Source organism: Odocoileus virginianus, chromosome 13 (genome assembly GCF_023699985.2).
Source record: "Odocoileus virginianus isolate 20LAN1187 ecotype Illinois chromosome 13, Ovbor_1.2, whole genome shotgun sequence".
Classification (NCBI taxonomy): domain Eukaryota; kingdom Metazoa; phylum Chordata; class Mammalia; order Artiodactyla; family Cervidae; genus Odocoileus; species Odocoileus virginianus.
This window is the reverse complement of record NC_069686.1, coordinates 17474242-17492890: the sequence shown is the minus strand read 5'-3', so window position 1 is coordinate 17492890 and position 18649 is coordinate 17474242. Positions and strand designations below refer to the sequence as shown.

The 18649-nt window shown below is 39.6% G+C and overlaps 1 protein-coding gene across 6 annotated transcripts in view; it reads left to right on the top strand.

Annotated features, from left to right (window-relative positions):
* Window positions 1-18649, top strand: part of RAPGEF4 (Rap guanine nucleotide exchange factor 4) — a 316724-nt gene that overhangs the window by 100322 nt on the left and 197753 nt on the right. Inside the window, exon 1 of one of the 6 annotated variants that reach the window (XM_020896338.2) lies at window positions 16672-16691. The exons of the other annotated variants lie outside the window; for them this stretch is intronic. The gene's annotated coding sequence lies outside the window, so the exon portion shown is untranslated. Of the gene's footprint in view, window positions 1-16671; window positions 16692-18649 lie in introns of those variants that run through there. 6 annotated transcript variants of the gene reach the window in all.

Here is an 18649-nt window from a genome sequence, read left to right as displayed (position 1 = left end):
ACACCTTATGATTTGGGTTGTACTGTTTCTCTCTTACTGTCCTGTGATCAAACAATGTCAGCAACAAACCAACCAACCAGACAGACAAACCAATAAACAAATAAACCAACCCAACCCCCCCCCAATTTCAACCCTGTTGAATGCAATATATGTAAGAAAAATACTTATATTTACTCAGCAGTGGCCTAAATATGGTGTATTGTTTCATTCTCACTGATATTTATGAAGAAACTGGAATCTATAACATCAAGTTAAATTCAACAAATATGAAGTGGCTACTGTGCTGGTCATGCTGCTTATAAGACCCTGAGGTGAAAAATCAAGAGATACTTTGTATAAGATATATGTTTTTATTTTAGCCCTTCCTGTTATTTCCTATATACATATCCTTGGAAGGTCTTCCTTCTGTTTTCCTGAGAGATGAGATATGTTTATGTCTGTACAAATCATGATGTGAAAGGCCATCTACCTCAGAAATGTCTTCCTCATTTCAACCTCAGCCCACTTTGTAGGGATCTCAAAGTCCTGGTTGGTCCATCGTACCAAGATGATCAAATAATCCAACCTCTAAATACACTGGGAAATTAGAGTGAAAGATAATCTACCATTTTCCACCGTTGTTTTGCCTGCAATGTGTTTTCATTCTAAAATGATTGACTTAGAGAAAATGAACTAATATACCATTATATATCAGCTTTTGGTTATTTGATTTATGACCAAAAGGAAGAATCCTGAGGCAGCTTTGTCTAAGGAATCTAATGCGTAGTATAAAGTGAGTATCTTAAACTTAAGGTTTTTCTCAACATGCTGGTAATGAGTACCATATTTAGTTTTTACTGCATAGATAAGCCTTTTTAAATTTTATCATAGGGTCACCTTCATTCTTGAGGTGATTCCAGAAGACTTTATATATACATTTTAAAATATAATTTGTAGATATGGGACACCTCAAATACTTTCTCTGCCCCAGGCGCTTTGTTCACACTTGTACAAATTTATCTCAAGTCTAGAAAGGTATGGCATATTTACCAAACACCCAGTTATGGGGGAGAACCAGGGGAAAGAATTGCATGAAACACACACATATTGGAGAAAACCAAACCCAATTTACTTGTATCTTATGTTGTTCTTTACTGCACTTATTTTTTCTTAAGCACAAATTAACCACAGCTCTCAAATGTGGGCAATAAACAAGACTGTCTCCTAACCCCTACCCTGATCCCCATATACCAAGCAGAGAAAATTCCCTTCCTCGTGTAGAGCTCCATGCCCCACCCTCAACCTAGCAGCAACAAACTGAGAATTTCCACTTATACTTTTACTTTTAATGAAAGAAATATACTGTGGATATTATTTGTGATAAGTTAGAAAAATGGTTCAGCTTCCTTACAAAGCTACGTCCTTGGTTTACTGACATTTTGGACTTTAGTAGGAAACTTTATTTACTCATTCATAGAATTATTATTGAATAATTAGTAGAGTCACATCATCGTTCAAATGACATCCAGAAAATATGACATATTAAGTCTTAATATATTTAAAAGTTTAAAAATACTAACATTAAGGGAAACAGTGGATGGACCAAGAAATGATGAAATAGTCAATGTCATATTTTCATCCTCTTAAGTGCTGAAAACTTACCTTTTTTGGGTTTTGTTTTATCTGTAACTCAAAGCTTTTGTAAAATCATACTTCCCCTATTGAAATCATTGAGCATGAGAAGAATTATGTTCAGATTATCCTTGGGTTCAAATTACTCATTATATGTCTTCCGTTCCATTAAGCATCTGTGTTTGCTTGCTTTTTATTTCTGATTCTCTATTCCTATGAGAGCTGGTTCAGAGGTTCTGGGAAGGAGAGTATCTACTTCTGTATCTTTAAAGAGTTTCCTCTAGGGAGGAAAGCTGTTCTCTTAACTGAGCATGCAATTCTGGAAGGCAGAGGAGCAAGTGGACCCTCACCTTGTAGTACAGATTAGCCTAATCAGCCTGGTTCGTATGTAGTACCCTGTATCTACTTGATCTTTTGCACGATCCCTGTTCTACCCATTTAATGATGAATCCTTTGCTTTTTGGGTCTTCTGTGCTGTTAGTTTTTGCTATTTTTATTGTCCACTTTATCCTCTAGAATTCTGTGCAGTGTTGGAGTGGTCGATTCAGTAATTTCCAAGTCTCAAAGACTGAGTGGAAAATTCATAACCAGCGATTGTCACATCATAGGCACTTAAAGTTTATTAAATAAACAGTTGCAAATGCAGATACATATTTTAATCAAAATATTATTGTTCTTTTATAGGAAAGAAAATACAATGGAAAAAACACCAAGTGAGGTAGCCCTCTCCTTCCACTTCAGGGCCTTTCTCGAAGAAACTGCCTTGAGATGTCTTGATGGCTCTAGTGCATCCCCCTGTCTTTATAGTAGAGTAGATTGAGAAGCAGGTCCTAGGAGCTTATAAGGGTTCCCCAAGGCCACCATGCTAAGCAGTGGCAGAGCCAAACCTGCTTTGGTATTTCCCCATTGCTTGCCTTAGAATACAAATATACACAAAATTTTGTATGTAATTTTAGGCATGAATTTCATGAAGCCCATCCAGTGACAACCATGGAGGGTACGTGATCCCCAATTTAAGAAGTCCTGACATAGATCATATTTGACAGGAAGCATTCTGCCTATCTCTAAACCCTCCCGTATTCTAATTACGCTTGAGTAATTACATGACCATAGAACATGGATAGTTACTGCCACTTCTCAAACTCCCATATACAGTTTAATTGTTAACAAAGGAACAGTTCCCAAAGAGACATATAAATCTACATGCAAATCTACACCAGCTTGGCTGAAAACACATGCACATACCCACTCCTGAACTTAAACTGTTAATTTTAAAAGCATCTACTTTAATCAGTAGAAAAGCAGTTTAAAGTCTTGAAAAGTTTGAATTTCCTGCTGCTACCTGATCCTCCATTTAAAGATAATTTTTATTGTCTTTTTTCCTATTTTTTAATATTAAACATGTCATGATATCATGTAAGTTCCTACTATGTGCATTTTACTCTGGAGACCAGAAAATTAATTATCCATTCATATATATATGTATATGTATATGTGTGTGTGTGTGTATATATATATATATATATATATATATATATATAGAGAGAGAGAGAGAGAGAGAGAGACCTCCTATTATGTGTAAGGTATTCTCACAAGTGATAGGAAAGTGTTCTCAACAAACATAGGCATGGTCTTCTCTTTCAAGGAGATTATGGTCCATTATGGTAAGTCTTTATTGAGTACTGTTCAAGCTTCAAGCAAGAGAGAGACAGAGATCATTTGGGGTGAGCTTAAGATCTTGAACAAGGTAAGATCTGTACTGGGCTTTTGAAAGCCAGGTATGATTTGAGAAAGCCAAAAAGAACGGGAGAACATTTTAGTCTATTCTGGTTACCTATTGCTACATAACAAACCACCCCAACATAGTCACTTAAAACAATTATACTCTTTTCTTTTGCTCATGAATCTGCAACTTGGATCAAGCATAGTGGGTAGCTGGACAGGGGGATGGGAGAGAACAGTTGTTTCTGCTTCATGTAGGATCGTCCGGGGCAGTTCAGAGGATGGTTGGGGGCTGGAATCAACTGAAGGCTGCATGTCTATGAGCTGATGCTGGTTTGTCAGCTGGGATGAGCTGGCGCTTATGACCAGAGCACCTACACATGGCCTTTCCACATGTCTACTTGGCTCCCTCTTAGCATGAAGGCTGAGTAACAAAAGCTGGTATCCCAAGAGAGCCAGGCAGAAGTACTTTCAGTTTGATGACTTACCTTGTTAAGTCATCTGTTGCCGCTTTGGTCAGAGTTCCAAGTGCACCCAGATTCAAGGGGAGGGAATGTAGACTCAGCCTTTGACACATTAAAGTCGCAGCATGGGAAGAGTAAATGGGATGGAGATACTGTGGTGACTGTTTTGTAGAATAGTCTGCACCCAGGTCACGGCAATATAGGGCTAAAGTTGCAGAGGTGGTTAAGTTAAAGGCATCCGAGGGTTATTTTGAGTGGAGCAGAGAATTTGTGGATAGGAACGTGGGCAAGAATCTAAGCCAGAGTCTGGAATCTGGACTTGATCCCTTGGACACTGATGAGTCTTTAGAGTTTTGATGTCAACACAGTGATCATGAATGAGAAGGATCTGACTGAAAAGTGCAGGATAGGTTGAGGGGGGAGGCTGGAGGTGGTCTGTGAATTGGGAATTTATGGCCTGACTAAGGTGACTGTAGACTAGAAAAAGGTGACAGGTATGAGAGGCATGACTGTGGAATATAGGATGTAAAATATAATTATATAAGAGGAGTAAAGGAAAAGAATAAGACAGTCATGTCACTCTTTTGAGCTAAGTAAAAATGTAGACTTAACTCTCAAGGACAGGAGGTCATATTTTGTCTCTATTTATCCCACTTAGCATGATTCCATTGCAGGCATTTCATGTGTTTGAGATTGTGGCCCCGAATACCCATTTTATAGGTGAGAATACTGATGCTCAGAAAGTTACCCAAGGCTCCCACAGGAGGATCTCTTTTCTGGCCAAAACATTGAGAACTTCTCTGTGACCACCAGCTTGATCTCAAAATAGCTACGCATGAAATGTTTGCAGAAATAGACCTTGCTCTGACACCAACTGATTGGTTAGCTTATCTTGGAGGGCTGCTAGTATTTTTGTCATTAGCTTGTAAATCCTTTTCAGTCAGGGTCAGTGTGGCGTCTTTAAGATATAATGCAGTTGGTATAAATGTAAGGCAAAAACTTTCATGCACACTCCTCACGTTGGGCTGTATCTTATGGTTGGTCATTGTGCACTGCCGGGAAAGTCGGGCGCCCTATGTATGCCCAGGGCCCCTGGGAGCCTCGGAGCAGGCATAGTCTACCGAGGCGTGAGTGGAGGTGGCCTCGCTCTGTCCTCTCCTGGAAACCTCATCTTAATGACCTGACCTGGAGCAGAGGCCGGGTTAAATCTCTTACACCTGTAGATGGTTTTCTGGTGCCACCTGGGAGTGTGTGTCCTAGCGGGGAAGGGCACTCAGGCAGTGAGGACAGGCTTCCATCGCCGGTTTGTGTGCTGTGTGGGCAGGCTCTGCTCAACTTGGGAGGGAAAATTACTCCTGGGTTTCTGACCTCCTCTCATGTGCTTCCTTCGTCTCCTCCTCCTCACTGTGAATCAGCTGTGTGCTTCTCAAGCATGAGATTCAATTACTTTTATTGTTGGGTTTGTCTGTGATTATCTTTAATGGTCAGAAAATTATCCAGTGTCTAAAAAACACGATTTAAACATTCAGCCACAGTGTGTTCCTGTGATTTTTGGCTGGCAGTAAGGATTTCTTCTGAGGAGGTCTTTTAGACATTTGGCATTTAGTACTTGCCCTCCAAATACTGTTTCACAACTGGAAACCTGAAAGGTTTTTTTTTTTTTCCCCTAGTTCATTCAATACCAGGCATATTTTAAGCAATTCTAAAATGAGAGTATCAGTTTAATGTCATCTTTGAGGTAGAAAATATTTTACAGCCGAACATTCTTACTTCCTAAGTACAGCAATCAAATACATGAATCCTGAGCATGTTCAGACCCGGGTTCTAGCTCTAAATCAGTGGGCATCCTTGGACAACTGACTAAATTCTTTAGCAACCATCATCCTATTGGGGAAAAAGGAAAGAATGTTTTAACACACCCTTCAGATTGTCTGATAGAAATACTGAGGCCAATGATATTGGTGAAAGAAGTAATCCAAGAATTATCATTGATCCCAGTGACCTAGGACATTTGCCATAGGAACCACATAGAAGTGATTCCAGGAGAGGCTGGCTTTTGGGTTCTGTGGAAACAGGCAGCCCTAGAGCCTTGTGGACCTGCAGAATTTTTGACTGAGCAGCAGGTATTTCATAATACATCATGGTTAAATTCATGCCAGGAGGAGCCACTGCCTCCTACACTTTCAGGGAGTCAGGAAGCTTCGGTAGCAACACTTAATGAGATGGTCTGACAGCTCTGGGAACGTCCCTTCATACGTTGTTTTGAATGATGCCAGCCAGTTTCAAGTGGGCAGGATTAAAATGCAAACCAAGCCCAGGTTGTTGCTTTTTTTTTTTTTAATTAATATCTGATGTTTGCCAACCACGGGATAAAAATGAGAGCATGCAGCAAACAAATTGCAGAGAGCTATGTTGTCACCTGGACTAAGACATCCTGACATGAGGCGGCTGGGGACAGCAGCTGGCCCCTCTGTGGCTGCTGGGGAGTGTGTTTGGCGGATGAAAAGGAAATGTGAAAATGTTCCTCAAACATGGCCTTTAAAAAAAAAAAGTAGATTTTAAAAGATTGTGGTAAAATACACATAACATGAAATTTACCACTTTAACCATTTGAAGGGTGCAATTCAGTGGCATTAAGTACATTTATAATATTTTGCAACCATCACCACTATCTAGTTCCAGAACTGATTCAACACCTCATAAGGAAACCATCCCCATTAAGCAGTCACTTCCCATCCCCACTCCCTCCAGTCCTGGAATCACTAATCTGCTTTGTGTCTACAAGCAGATTTTTTGGAAGGGGGATGGAAGGCCCTGAGGGTGGGAATGAGCAGATGGGGTGGGGGTTCTTTCAAATCTGGGCTTTTTTGTTTTTGCAAACATGTAGCAGCCCCCTTCATGCCAGCGTGAGTATAAATGTATAACTTATGATTCCTCTTAGAAAACTTTTAAACAACTTGAGATATATTTTATATATCATAATATTCACCCATTTCAAGTACACAATTCAGTTAGTCTGTGTCCAGGGTGGTACAACTGTCACTATAGTCCAGTTTTAGAACAGTTTTACCCTTCTGGTAAGAACCTGCATACCTAGTTATAGTTAATCTCATTCTACCCCCAGTCCCAGGCACCACTGGTCTACTTTCAGTCTCTCTAAAATTGCCTTTGCTGGATGTTTCTTATCAGTGGTACCATATACCATGTGACCTCTGTATCTGGTTACTTTCCCTGAGAGTTAAGCTTTTAAAATTCAACCAGGGTGTAGTATGTGTCAGTAGTTCTTTTTTATTGCCAAATAATATTTCATTGACTGAATCTACCACATTGTATCTATCCATTCCACCTGCAAACATTGTATGGGCCCAGAATACTTCCTCTGTGCAGATATTTTAAAATAAGTCTTTTATCTATAAATTCTAGAGGGGTGGATTATCAGATGCCCTCTGAGAGCCTCACTAGCCAGGATTCTGTCTCCAAATGTCCCAGGGGCAGATCCAGATTCTTAGATCATTCATTTATTCAGCAAACATTTCTTGAGCCCTGAAAACATACCAAGCCCCCAGCACTCTTGGAATTTCTGCTCTAACTCGGGAGACAAAGCTCTTTCATGCCATGCATTGCTCCCCTTCTGGTGGGTTGGGGGGTGGACACATTCCAGTGGGACTGACGCTCAGTCACAGGCGGTTCCCTCTGTTCCCTCCCCTGACTGTCTTGCTCCTCAGATGCAAGCATCCCATCCTCTTTCCAGCACACTATTTTGTAATTCTTATTTGTGTGTCTTGCCTGTCTATGGAGTGTGGGCAGCTTGAGAATAGCAACGATGTCTTGCTCTATGCTCTGAGCAGTGTAGGGCCCAACACGTTGACAGTGAAAGAAAGAAAGTGAAGTCGCTCAGTCATGTCCCACTCTTTGTAACCCCATGGACTGTAGCCTACCAGGCTCCTCTGTCCATGGAATTTTCCAGGCAAGCGTACTGAAGTGGGTTGCCATATCCTTTTCCAGGGGATCTTCCTGACCCAGGGATCGAACCCGGGTCTCCTGCACTGCAGGCAGATGCTTTACCATCTGAGCCACCAGGGAAGCCATGTTGACAGTGCCTGGTGGTTATTGGATGAATGAATCCCCTTTTGGCCAGGGGTGGGATCAGATAGGAGGAGAGGCCTCAGGTCAGTCCATGGCTGCCTCTCCAGAGAGAAGGCACAAGTCCAGAAGAGAAAATGAAGTAGTCTGGAGTTCTCTCTGCTCCTTGGAACATAGGCTTGACACCAACTCCTTCCCATGGTCATGAGTATTATAATAGCATACCCAGGGTCCCCCTGAGGGCAGACTGTTTAGGGAGACCGTGTGAAAATGGTCTTGTGTGGCAGGTGACTGGATCCAGGTGCCAGAGGTAGTGACTTAGAATGACTTCTCCAGGCCCCTCCCTGCTGGTCCCGCCACCACCCGCTCCTACTCGTAGCTTCTTCCTTGACAGTTGCCCTGGGTCACCCGGCCTGACCAGAAAGCCAGGAGCGCAGAGGACGGGACTCAGCTTGTGTGTTCCTGAGGAACACTGGGCAGGAAGAGTGAAGACCCAGGAGGCTAAACCAGGAGAGGTGCTTCATGTGGAGAAGAAAACAGGTGGTTCTGTGAGGGCTTTTCTGCTTGCCATGCTGGTGGCTGGGGTCTAGTCAGAGTCCCATTACAGGTCCTGGGACAAAGCATTAGAGATGTGATGTACTTATGTCTAGTCTCAGAGAAGACTTGAAGCTTTCATAACAGTCTGTACTTACTACATTGTTCTGTAGGAGCAAATCCACAAGTGTAGTCTACTTTAATAGGATCGTGTTTTAGTCTTGTCCATCTCAGGATAGTTCTGAAGATTTTCCTCCCTCTCTGGGTGCCTTTCTTTTCATGTTTATTGATTGGGGCCCATTGGATTGCTCCATCATACACATGTATGTTTGGTTGGTGCCTAGCATAGCTGTGGGGCTCTGCTATGGGTCGCCATGTTCCCCTAGCCCCTAGGAAGGACCCTTAATCCCTGTGGGCTACAGTCTGCTGGCTTCCCTTTCTTAATGGCAGAAAAAATTTGAGATGCTAGTTGGAGAGAAATTACCGTAGGTTTGGGTTGGTTCTAATTTTGCTTAGCATCCTTACCATTTAAAATACATTAGTGCTTGAGGCACCCCAAATGCATTATGTCAATACTAAATTCATGCACAGAAATACTTCTCTGTGAGCTCGTTCCAATGAGAATACATGGTCCTAATCTGGTGAATCAAAAAAGCAGAGTGTACATCAGTTTTTTTTTCCCTTCTTGGCACTTTGCCTTTTAATTCACACAGGATGCCTTCTGTTGGGTTAGTAGTTTCATTTTAGTATAGAAATCAAGTTTAATTAAAGCTTAGTTGCCATTTAAAATAATAATTTGTTTGACTTAGCATTCTTAATTACCCCAAGTAAATTGCCTATAGAGGCTCACCTAATTCATTTGTTTGTTCAAATTATTACTGTCATTTGCATATTTTGAATGACACCACTTTAATGAAACACCAGGGTGGAGTCAGGGCAGATGACACTTTCTGTGGCAAATGCTAAGGAGATGATCTTTCTGCCCTGGTCTGTCTGTTCAGCTGGAAGGTTTTTATTATCCTACTGAATTTTCACAAAAGATCAAAGTTTTTAAAAGCTTTTGTGTTGGAAAATCATTAGTAATGAAGTGTCTGGGAGGGGGGCAGGTGGCAATATAATAAATGTGGGTAGCATTCATGTCTAGCCAGGGGCTGCTACTTATGTATCCTCATTTAGCTTCTTACAATGCACATAGGTGTTCATCTCCTTAATCCCAAGATGTATTCCTGCAGATGTGAGGGTATACGTAAAGGAATCGTATTTCTAATGTATTTGAGGAACTTAAAATAATTTGTTGGAAAGCTTGTCTGCTATTACTGGAAAAATGTGATGTTTAATCCAGGCAACAGTTTTATTATTCTGTGATTATTATAGCCAGAAATCAATGTTAATAAATAACCACCTCTAGGAGAGGTTTTAGAGAACTTGTCTTGATAAATAGTAAAAAAGATTTCTTATAGCCTATCCATTATTTTAGATTGTACATACGGATTTTAATGTATGTAAAAGCCATGAGTGCTCTCATGACTGTTCTTTGGGAGTTTTTCTTTTATGGTTCTGGACAGGTTTGTAAGGCAATGTGATTAAATCAGTCTCAGGTTTATTGATTCTAAGTAATTCCAGAACCTAATCATTGGTTTACCTCTTAAACTTTAGAAACTGATTTATAGCTCCCACTATAGAGGAAAAAAAAAAAACCAATATGATAGATCATAATAGTACACATTGCTTTAGTTTAAATTTTTCCAGGTTTCCTATTGCCTGACCAAAATGTGGGAAACATTCTAACAAGAGACCTTCATTAGTGTTAGTTATATAATAAAAGCATCTCTGAATGATGTGGCCAGAAAGCACATCTCAAATAGGAAACCTTCCCTCTTCTGTACTAATGGATTATTTGTAGAGAAAGTGTATATGCATCTTATTGAACACTAGTAATGAGAGTAAATGAATAACAGAGTCACTTTCGGGGGTTTGCAGTCCAGTTTGAAGGCCTGTGATAAAGGCAGGAAGATGACTCTCTTCCGCTCCTGGTCAACCTACATCCTAGTATATACTCTGTTTATGAAGGCACAGCCCCTGGTCCAGCACCAATAGGACCTTTTAGACCCTTCTCCATCATCGTAAAAAGGATGCTACCCTGGGGCTCAAGAGACCTGCTGTATTCACTTAGTAACCCTGAGATCTTGAGCAAGTTATGTCTGTAGACTTCTGTTTCCTTACCTGGAGAGTGGTTCGTTGTCTGTGGATGAATTAAACATTTTCTAAGGTCATTCTACTTAAAATTCTGTGCCTCTTGTGGTGAGGGGTTGTCTCTGATCTGGATTCGTCTCCGTTATCTCCATGCATTCAGGGATAGGAGTAGGGGAAAGCAGTTCCTGGACTGGTTCAGAAGTCAGAAAGCGTGAATTAGGGTGAAGTGGGCTTGCAGGGGCATCAGGACCGTCATGCTCTCTGTTCTGATGAACCTACACATGAAGACAGACTGAAACTTTGACCTGACCGGAGTTTTTAATTCATCCCCACCAAGTGGGATGCTGGGAGGGATTTTAGGGGCAAAAACATCTAGAATATGCTCTCGATGTCTAAAATAAAACTAGCTTTGTTTAAAGAACACAAAGGAAGCATCCTTTTCATCTTACTTGACTTAGGAAACAAATACTCTAAGCATTGTGACTTTTAAGTGTTGATGTATTTTTTGATTCTGTAAGGGATTTATTTTGTTAATTACAAAGTAAAAATATCAATATTTTAAAAAATTCAAACTATGCCAAAGATATTAAGTAAAAAATTAAAGTCCTTGCTGCTCCCACTGTCTAGGGCTCTCTACTACTAATTAACACTTTTATTTGGGTATTTCCAGAAATTTTTCTATGTACATTGCAATGCAGTTATCATATTTGCATATCTTTTTTACATTGAAAATTAAGTTATAGTGTAAATATACTATTACACAAGCTGCCTTTTTTTCACTTCATGTCTTTCATAGATATTCTGCCAGGAGAGTACTTACATAGGTCACAGCAAGTTATTTGCTCATTAGACACAACTGGATTAGTTTATATAATTTTATACACATAATAGATCACATATAAAACTGTAACTCTATGGACAGTAACAAACTGACTCTCTGTAACAAACTGTAACAAACAGTTTGACCTCCATAACAAACTTCATCTTCCTATTTTAGGAATGCCAGAACTGACCATTCTCTAGGTCTCCCAAGTATTATTTGCCCTGAACCCTTTACATAACCTTGGAGAAAGAAATGGCAACCCACTCCAGTATTCTTGCCTGGAGAATTCTATGGACGAGAAGCCTGGTGGGCTACAGTCCATGAGGTCGCAAAAAGTCGGACAGGACTGAGTGACTAACATTTTCATAACCTGGGCCACTGACCAAAGATAATCTTATTCCTTAAAGTAACCTCTCTTTTAGCTATTCTGACAAATAAATCTGTACTTGTTGTCAATAAGCTAATATATAACACCCTCAGATTTTATATTTAGATGTATGTTTTTGTTTTTAATGCATATATAGTGCTTACTAGGTGTCAGGCATAGTTCTGAGTTTAAAATTTAAATTCATTTGATTCTTATAACAACTATATGAGATAGGTACTATTAACCAATTTTAGATTTCTTACAGTTTTTCTATGAGGGCTTCCCTGGTAGCTCAGCAGGTAAAGAATCTGCCTGCGGTGCAGGAGATGCAGGAGACGGGTTCGATCCCTGGATCAGGAAGAACCCTGGTTCAGGAAGATCCCCTGAGGAGGAAATGGCAACCCATTCCAGTATTCTTGCCTGGGAAATCCCGTGGACAGAGGAGCCTGATGGGCTACAAAGGGTCACAAGCAATCAGACACGGCTAGAAACAATTTATTGTGTTATCTGCAAACAATGGAAGCCTTCATTGTCTAAGAATTTTTTGCCCGATATAGAATTCTAGCTTGACAGTTGTTTTTTTCCTGTTGGTGCTTTAAAGGTTTCACTACATTATCTGCTAGCCTCCATTACTTGTGATGAAAAATTAGTATTGTTTTCTCCTGTTCATGCCGTTTTCCCCAGGTTGCTTTCAAAATTTTCTCTTTATCTTTGGATCTTAGCAGTTTGAATATGATGTCCCTTGGCATGATTTTTTACTGTGTTTTTTTTTTATTCTATTTGCAGATTACAAGAATTTTTGAATTTGCAAACTTACGTTGTTTTTTAAACCAAATCTTGGCAAAATTGGATTATTTCTTCAAAATTTTTTTTCTTTCCCATTCTTTCCTTGCCAATTTCTCTGGAATTTCAGTTAGAATGTGAGGTTTTGTTCATTTTTAAAGTTTTTTTTTTTCTCTTCATATTGGATAATCTATATTTTTCTGTCTTCAAGTTCACTGATACTTATTACTTTCCTCTGTTTATTAGGTCTATCCAGTGAAACTTTTTTCAGATATTGTATCCTTTAGCTATCAAGTTTCCAAATTGGTTCTTTTTTTTGTACTCTTCTCTGCTGTGAATTTAAAAATATTCTTTAGCACAGTTATAATAACAGATTTAAACTCTGTTTGCTGATTCCAATATCTTCATCATCTCAGAGTTGGTCTCTATGAATTACCATTTCTTTTGAGGATGGGTTACATTTTTCTGATTCTTTGCCTAATTAGTAATTTTGGAATGTATTGTGGACATTGTGAGTGGAATGTTATAGAGCTTCTGAATTTGGCTATATGCTCATCAAGAGTATGAACTTTTTTATTTTAACAGGTAATTAACTTAATGGAACTTGAATTCCAAATTTCAAATATGTCTTCCCTGTGACAGACAGCAGCAGAATCTGGTTAGCTATTTTCACCTTAGTTGGGCTGCTTGAAATCTGTTCCACATATGTATAGTTTTGGCATCAGCTGTAAATGTTATCAGATTTTATATATTGAATTTGAAGCTTCCTTTCTTTCTGTATTTCCTCCTTCATTTTGTCAGCTTCTGTCTTCTCTCTGAACTCTATCCTCTGATTCCTCAACCAGTAAGATGGCAAATTCCTACCTGAGATATAGCCACCCTGCAGAACTGACCAATTGGGCCTGCCCTTAGTTGTAAAGCAGTTTTTAAAAAATGGGTAGTTTATGGAGAACCATTCTTTCAAGTGTCAACTTCCCATGAGTTTCTGCCTGCTCGTGGTCACTCTCCAGTGCCTTCAAATAGTTGTTATTTTTAATAGTTTATTTGGAGTTTATAATTATTATAAACTGAGAAGGTGTTACATTCATGACCAGAAGCAGAACTCTCAGAATTTAACACACCCATGCTACAATAAGTTTAAGTATCTTACCTAAGATCATACAGCTGGTAAATGGCAGAGCTGTGAGTTGAACACAGTAGTTTGGTTTCAGAGTCTTAGAATTTCTTTCAAGGGGAGGTTTTAATAGTATAATTTATTTGAACAGTGGCGAGAAGCATAGGACATATTGTGGGATTCATGGGGCCTTGTAGTGTCAATTCCTAACACATTGGACTATGTCAAGGTTTCGTTAGTGGATGCTTCATATGTCTTTGGGACTTTACATTATTTTATGTATGAACTTACATACAAGTTGCATGAAAGGATCATGTTGCTCTTGGTTAACTGCAAAGTAGATCTTCAGGTTATGAAAAAGCCCATATTTTCAAGGTTCTGTGTTGTTGGGCTCCTTGGCCATCTTACTTAGAAAGTGAAGTTTATCATATAGTTTTGGTAACTAAAATAAAGAGAACTTTTGAAGGAGAGTAATATCAACAGTCAAAGAAGGCAATGGCACCCCACTCCAGTACTCTTGCCTGGTAAATCCCACGGACAGAGGAGCCTGGTAGGCTGCAGTCCATGGGGTCACTAAGAGTTGGACACGACTGGCCGACTTCACTTTCACTTTTCACTTCCATGCATTGGAGAAGGAAATGGCAACCCACTCCAGTGTTCTTGCCTGGAGAATCCCAGGGACAGGGTAGCCTGGTGGGCTGCCGTCTATGGGTTGCACAGAGTTGGACACGACTGAAGTGACTTAGCAGCAGCAGCAGCAATATCAACAGTAATGTAATGAAAATCTAGGAATAACTAGGAAGAATCTCATAAGCATGGTCATGGCGTAGTTGATTTTAAAAAATGTAAGTCTAATTTAGCTCATGTGAGCCACAGACCTTGGAAGCGTAAGAATACCAAGCTTGAGCAACACTTATTTGGGAATTTCTTCTTAATTGTTTCCCCTTTTCTCCTCTAGCCTAAGTCAGTTTCAGTTAACATTCATTCAACATTTAATTTCATCTTATTCTTTTTACTCTTGATTTTATCTTCATTTTGCATTTTTGAGTCTGACTTGCTTCATATTGATTTTGTCATAGTTTATAAGCTGACATGTGAACTAATGAGATCTTATTCATGTATGTTACTTTCAAACTAAAAGAAAAGGCCTATATGTTTGCTTTTGGAATTCTCTCAGCATCCCATACCGGTGCTCGGATACCACGTTCAGAGCTGACTGGCCAGTAAAGAGCAGGGGTTCAATACTTGATTGATTGATGGTTCTGAATCCCAGCCAGTCAGTTCTGGGAAGGTGGGCTTATCTTCTGACTGAAATAAAACTGAGTCCTTGAAGGCCGTGATAAAGATTTTGGCTTTCATCCTAAGAATAACGGGAAGCTGTGCAGAGTTTTAAACAACTGAGTGACAAGCCCAAATCTAAAATTTTAAATAATTACCCTGGATGTTTGTGGAGCAGTTCAGTATAAACAAGTTCTAGAGGGTAGAAATTGATATAAATGTGAAAATTTTAACCCAGAGATACAATCTAAAACTGATACTCTGGATAGTCTTCAAGGAACCCTACTGAGTGTGCTGTCTTGACTGAAATTCTGAGAAGAGCTGGGAAGCAGAAAGTTTGAGATTAAGTTTTTTTTTTGCAGGGGTTGGAGGGAACACAAGGGCCCGGAATGTGAGTATTTTGCATTTCTGACAGCAGACATAGTTTTAATAATGAAAAATCGAAGCAATGCAAATATCAAGGAACTAGAGGATTTAATATTCTAAATCTATGAAAAGTGGCAAGTCTATATTATATGTCTGTGTCATAGTTTATTAATTTTCAAAAGCAAAATTAAAAATGCAGTATACATGTTTAAAATTATTAAAACAATGCTTTAACAAAATACACAAAAATAAAGATGAAACTTACTATAGTTACCCACAAATGCTGCTGCCCAACAGCTGTTAAAGTTTTGTTGTTTCAAATGTGAACACAAAGCTAGTAGTATTCCAGTAATTGTTGGAAACCTGAGTTAAAAGCATTGAGGTGCTGCTGAGATGGCAACATTTTCAAGAGATCAAAAACTTTCTTTTTTATTTTTTTCAAGAGATCAAAAACTTTCTTATGAAAATTTATTGATATGTTTCCTCTTCCCAAACATTTGTGGAACTGGAGAAAATTTTAAATGTATCTAACAGGAACTGACAACTCCTGAATTAAATAGAGCTGTTTTGCTCCTGCTTCAGCTAGTTTGTTGATAGAAAGTTATAACAAGGTTAATAATTTGTTTGATTTTTTTCCCCTCCATTTTTTATAGGACTTTATGCTGCTTGTGTTCAACTTGCTAAATCATAGCACTCATATTCCACAGTAAATTGAACATGGAAGCATGTATAAAATAAACATCAGTGGGGAAAGGAAGAGATTTCTCAGGGGAAAAAAAAAAGTCACCGAAAGTTGTGCTGCACCTCGGGCAGTAAGTGGAGGATCAAGTTACTCTGTTGTTGTAAATAGTGTCAGTTCTGTATTCTAGACTGAAAAACCGGCACATGACAGCTTTCTCTAGTAATTCCTGAGGCCATCTGCCCCGTTTTAGAGAATAAGTCATAAGTAAACCTCTGAACTAAGGGATGCTGAAGAGGAGGCTCCATAGAATAAACAGTGGAATCCTTGTCCGGGAATGACTGCCTGGCAGTTGTTTCATGGAAAACAGGGAGGGGTGGGGGACAGCAACCCTTTTCTGTTCACTGGCTCTTTAATTTAGATTACCAATGATAAAGCCCGGGCTACGGCTAAAGAAAGGTAGGATGCAGACGCAGGAACATTAGTGCTAATATGCTGCAGAAAGACGAGATAAATCAGCCCAGCTCTCATACATCACTGAGGGAGAAGCTGATTGCAACTTGACCATGTGCCTGAGTAGTCCCCTCAGTGAGAAGAGCAGAACATGGATTAAAAAAATCTAGAATGTACCTTTAGGGGCTCCTGCCGAGCTGGACCTGGGAGGAGAGTCTGGTGTAAGTTTCAGCTTGTTTTATCCACGTATTTGCCAGTGTGTTCCCACGCAGGGAGCTTGTTTCTCTTTCTCTGTTTTCATGGAAGCCTCAAGCATGTTTATTTACAGTCCTAGATTTCATTTTGTATAAATGGAATACCAACCTAATAAAGTTCTTAACAGAGAACAGTTTAGCCCAGGGTTTATCCAGAAGAGAAATGTGAAAAAGTGATGTGATCTTTACTGTCTATAGGAAGCCTGTGGGTGAGTTTTTGGGGTTTTGGTTTTGGTTTTGTGGGGAGGTGAGGGCTAGAGGGATAGATTTTAAACTGAAAACTCAGTTCTTTTGCCATTCATTTGAAAAAACAGATTGGTAACCCAGCTTTTCACTCCTCCTATGGTCTTTTGTTTTGAAAAACTGTTTGAATATGTAAACCAGACTGCTCGAAACGCATTATATTTTTATGACTGGGATGTTTGTATTGTTTCATATCTGTTATTAGACAAAATAATCATAAAGGGTGTTTTCTATGGACCTTTTTATATTCCAAAATTAAGTACAGATGGTAATTTCCAGCAGTTTTAAAAATTTGTCAATTATTTAATTTAGCATCACTTAAGCATCTGCACAGGGAGAAAGCTGAGATAGTACAGAAACTGAATAAGCATTGATTGCTCGTCTGAATTGCATCTTTAAAGTTTTTGCCTCAAATCTCTGATTTCACAGTTTATTTTTACCAAATTAGATTATCATATTTCATTATCAAGACTGTGAATGGGTGGAACTCTCTCAGATAGCCTACATTTCCCGTTAGAACAGCGCGGAAGGCACTCACTGATTGTTACTCAGAGGGAAATTCTCATGCCGGCTTCACCGAGAAGATTGCTTAAATAATGCATGGGCAAGAGTGAGGCAAGATGGAATTTATGGCCCAGACACTGAGTTCGGGCTTTTGTTCAGAAGAGAGACCACATAAGCGTGAGCTTATAACATCCATCAAAGCTCCAGGGAAACGGTGTAACTGAGTGAACTTAGCGGCCACATGGTGCTGTCCACATTATTTTCAAAACAAGCCTAGAAACAGTTCATTCAAGCCTCCGGTGTGGTTTGAAGGAGGGAGGAAGGGGAAACTGGAAATGTCAGTTGCAAACAGAATCCCCTGCCTGAAAATTCTGTGGGACAGACACAGTGCATGTCTTGCAGGGAGTGAGGTGGCCATGGGAGTGAGGGGCTGTTTGGGTGATGAGAGAGAGCATGGCAGTCTTGTTAGGAAAGGATAAACCTTGACCAAACTGCAGCATTCCGTATGCTGTATCTTCCATCTTGTCCTAATTAGAGGAATATGTCTACTGAATCCTAATCTCTTTAATTGTTGATAGAGCAGGCACGCGATTTGCTATAAATACACACGAGCATTCATTTCTGAAATAATGGCTGTTGCCAAATATATTAGACCAACAGGAGAGCTGGACTAGGGAAGGCTGTGCTGAATAGTTGAGTTTGGAGGTAATGGACCAGTTGAGAATCATTGCACAGCTGGGCCAGCAGCTGCACCCAGTGCTCTGTCTAGTTCGGCCTCCAATTTCCTTGAACTTGTCCTTGTTTGCCAAAATGTTGAATGTAGCAAGAACTTGTTTCAAAGGAGCCCACCACAAGTGAAAAAAACCCTTTCCAAGGGGTCTTTGTTGAGGTATGTAGTCCACAGCCGCAGTGGTCAAATGAAGGATTGGTAAGGCAATGGGAAGTTTGAATAATCATAAAAATAAAAACCAAGGATAAAATTGTACAGCGAGGTAAGCTGGCAGAAGACCAGAGCACTTTAAAAGGCTGCAATGGGTTGTCACTGTCCTAACTAAATGACATATGGAAAAAATCCCATAATAATATCCAGCAATAGTTATCTTGTTGTTAGGGAAAAATAAATAGGTCTGTGGCTGGAAGGCAGCCCAGTAATCTCCACATCTTTTTTTTTTTTTTTT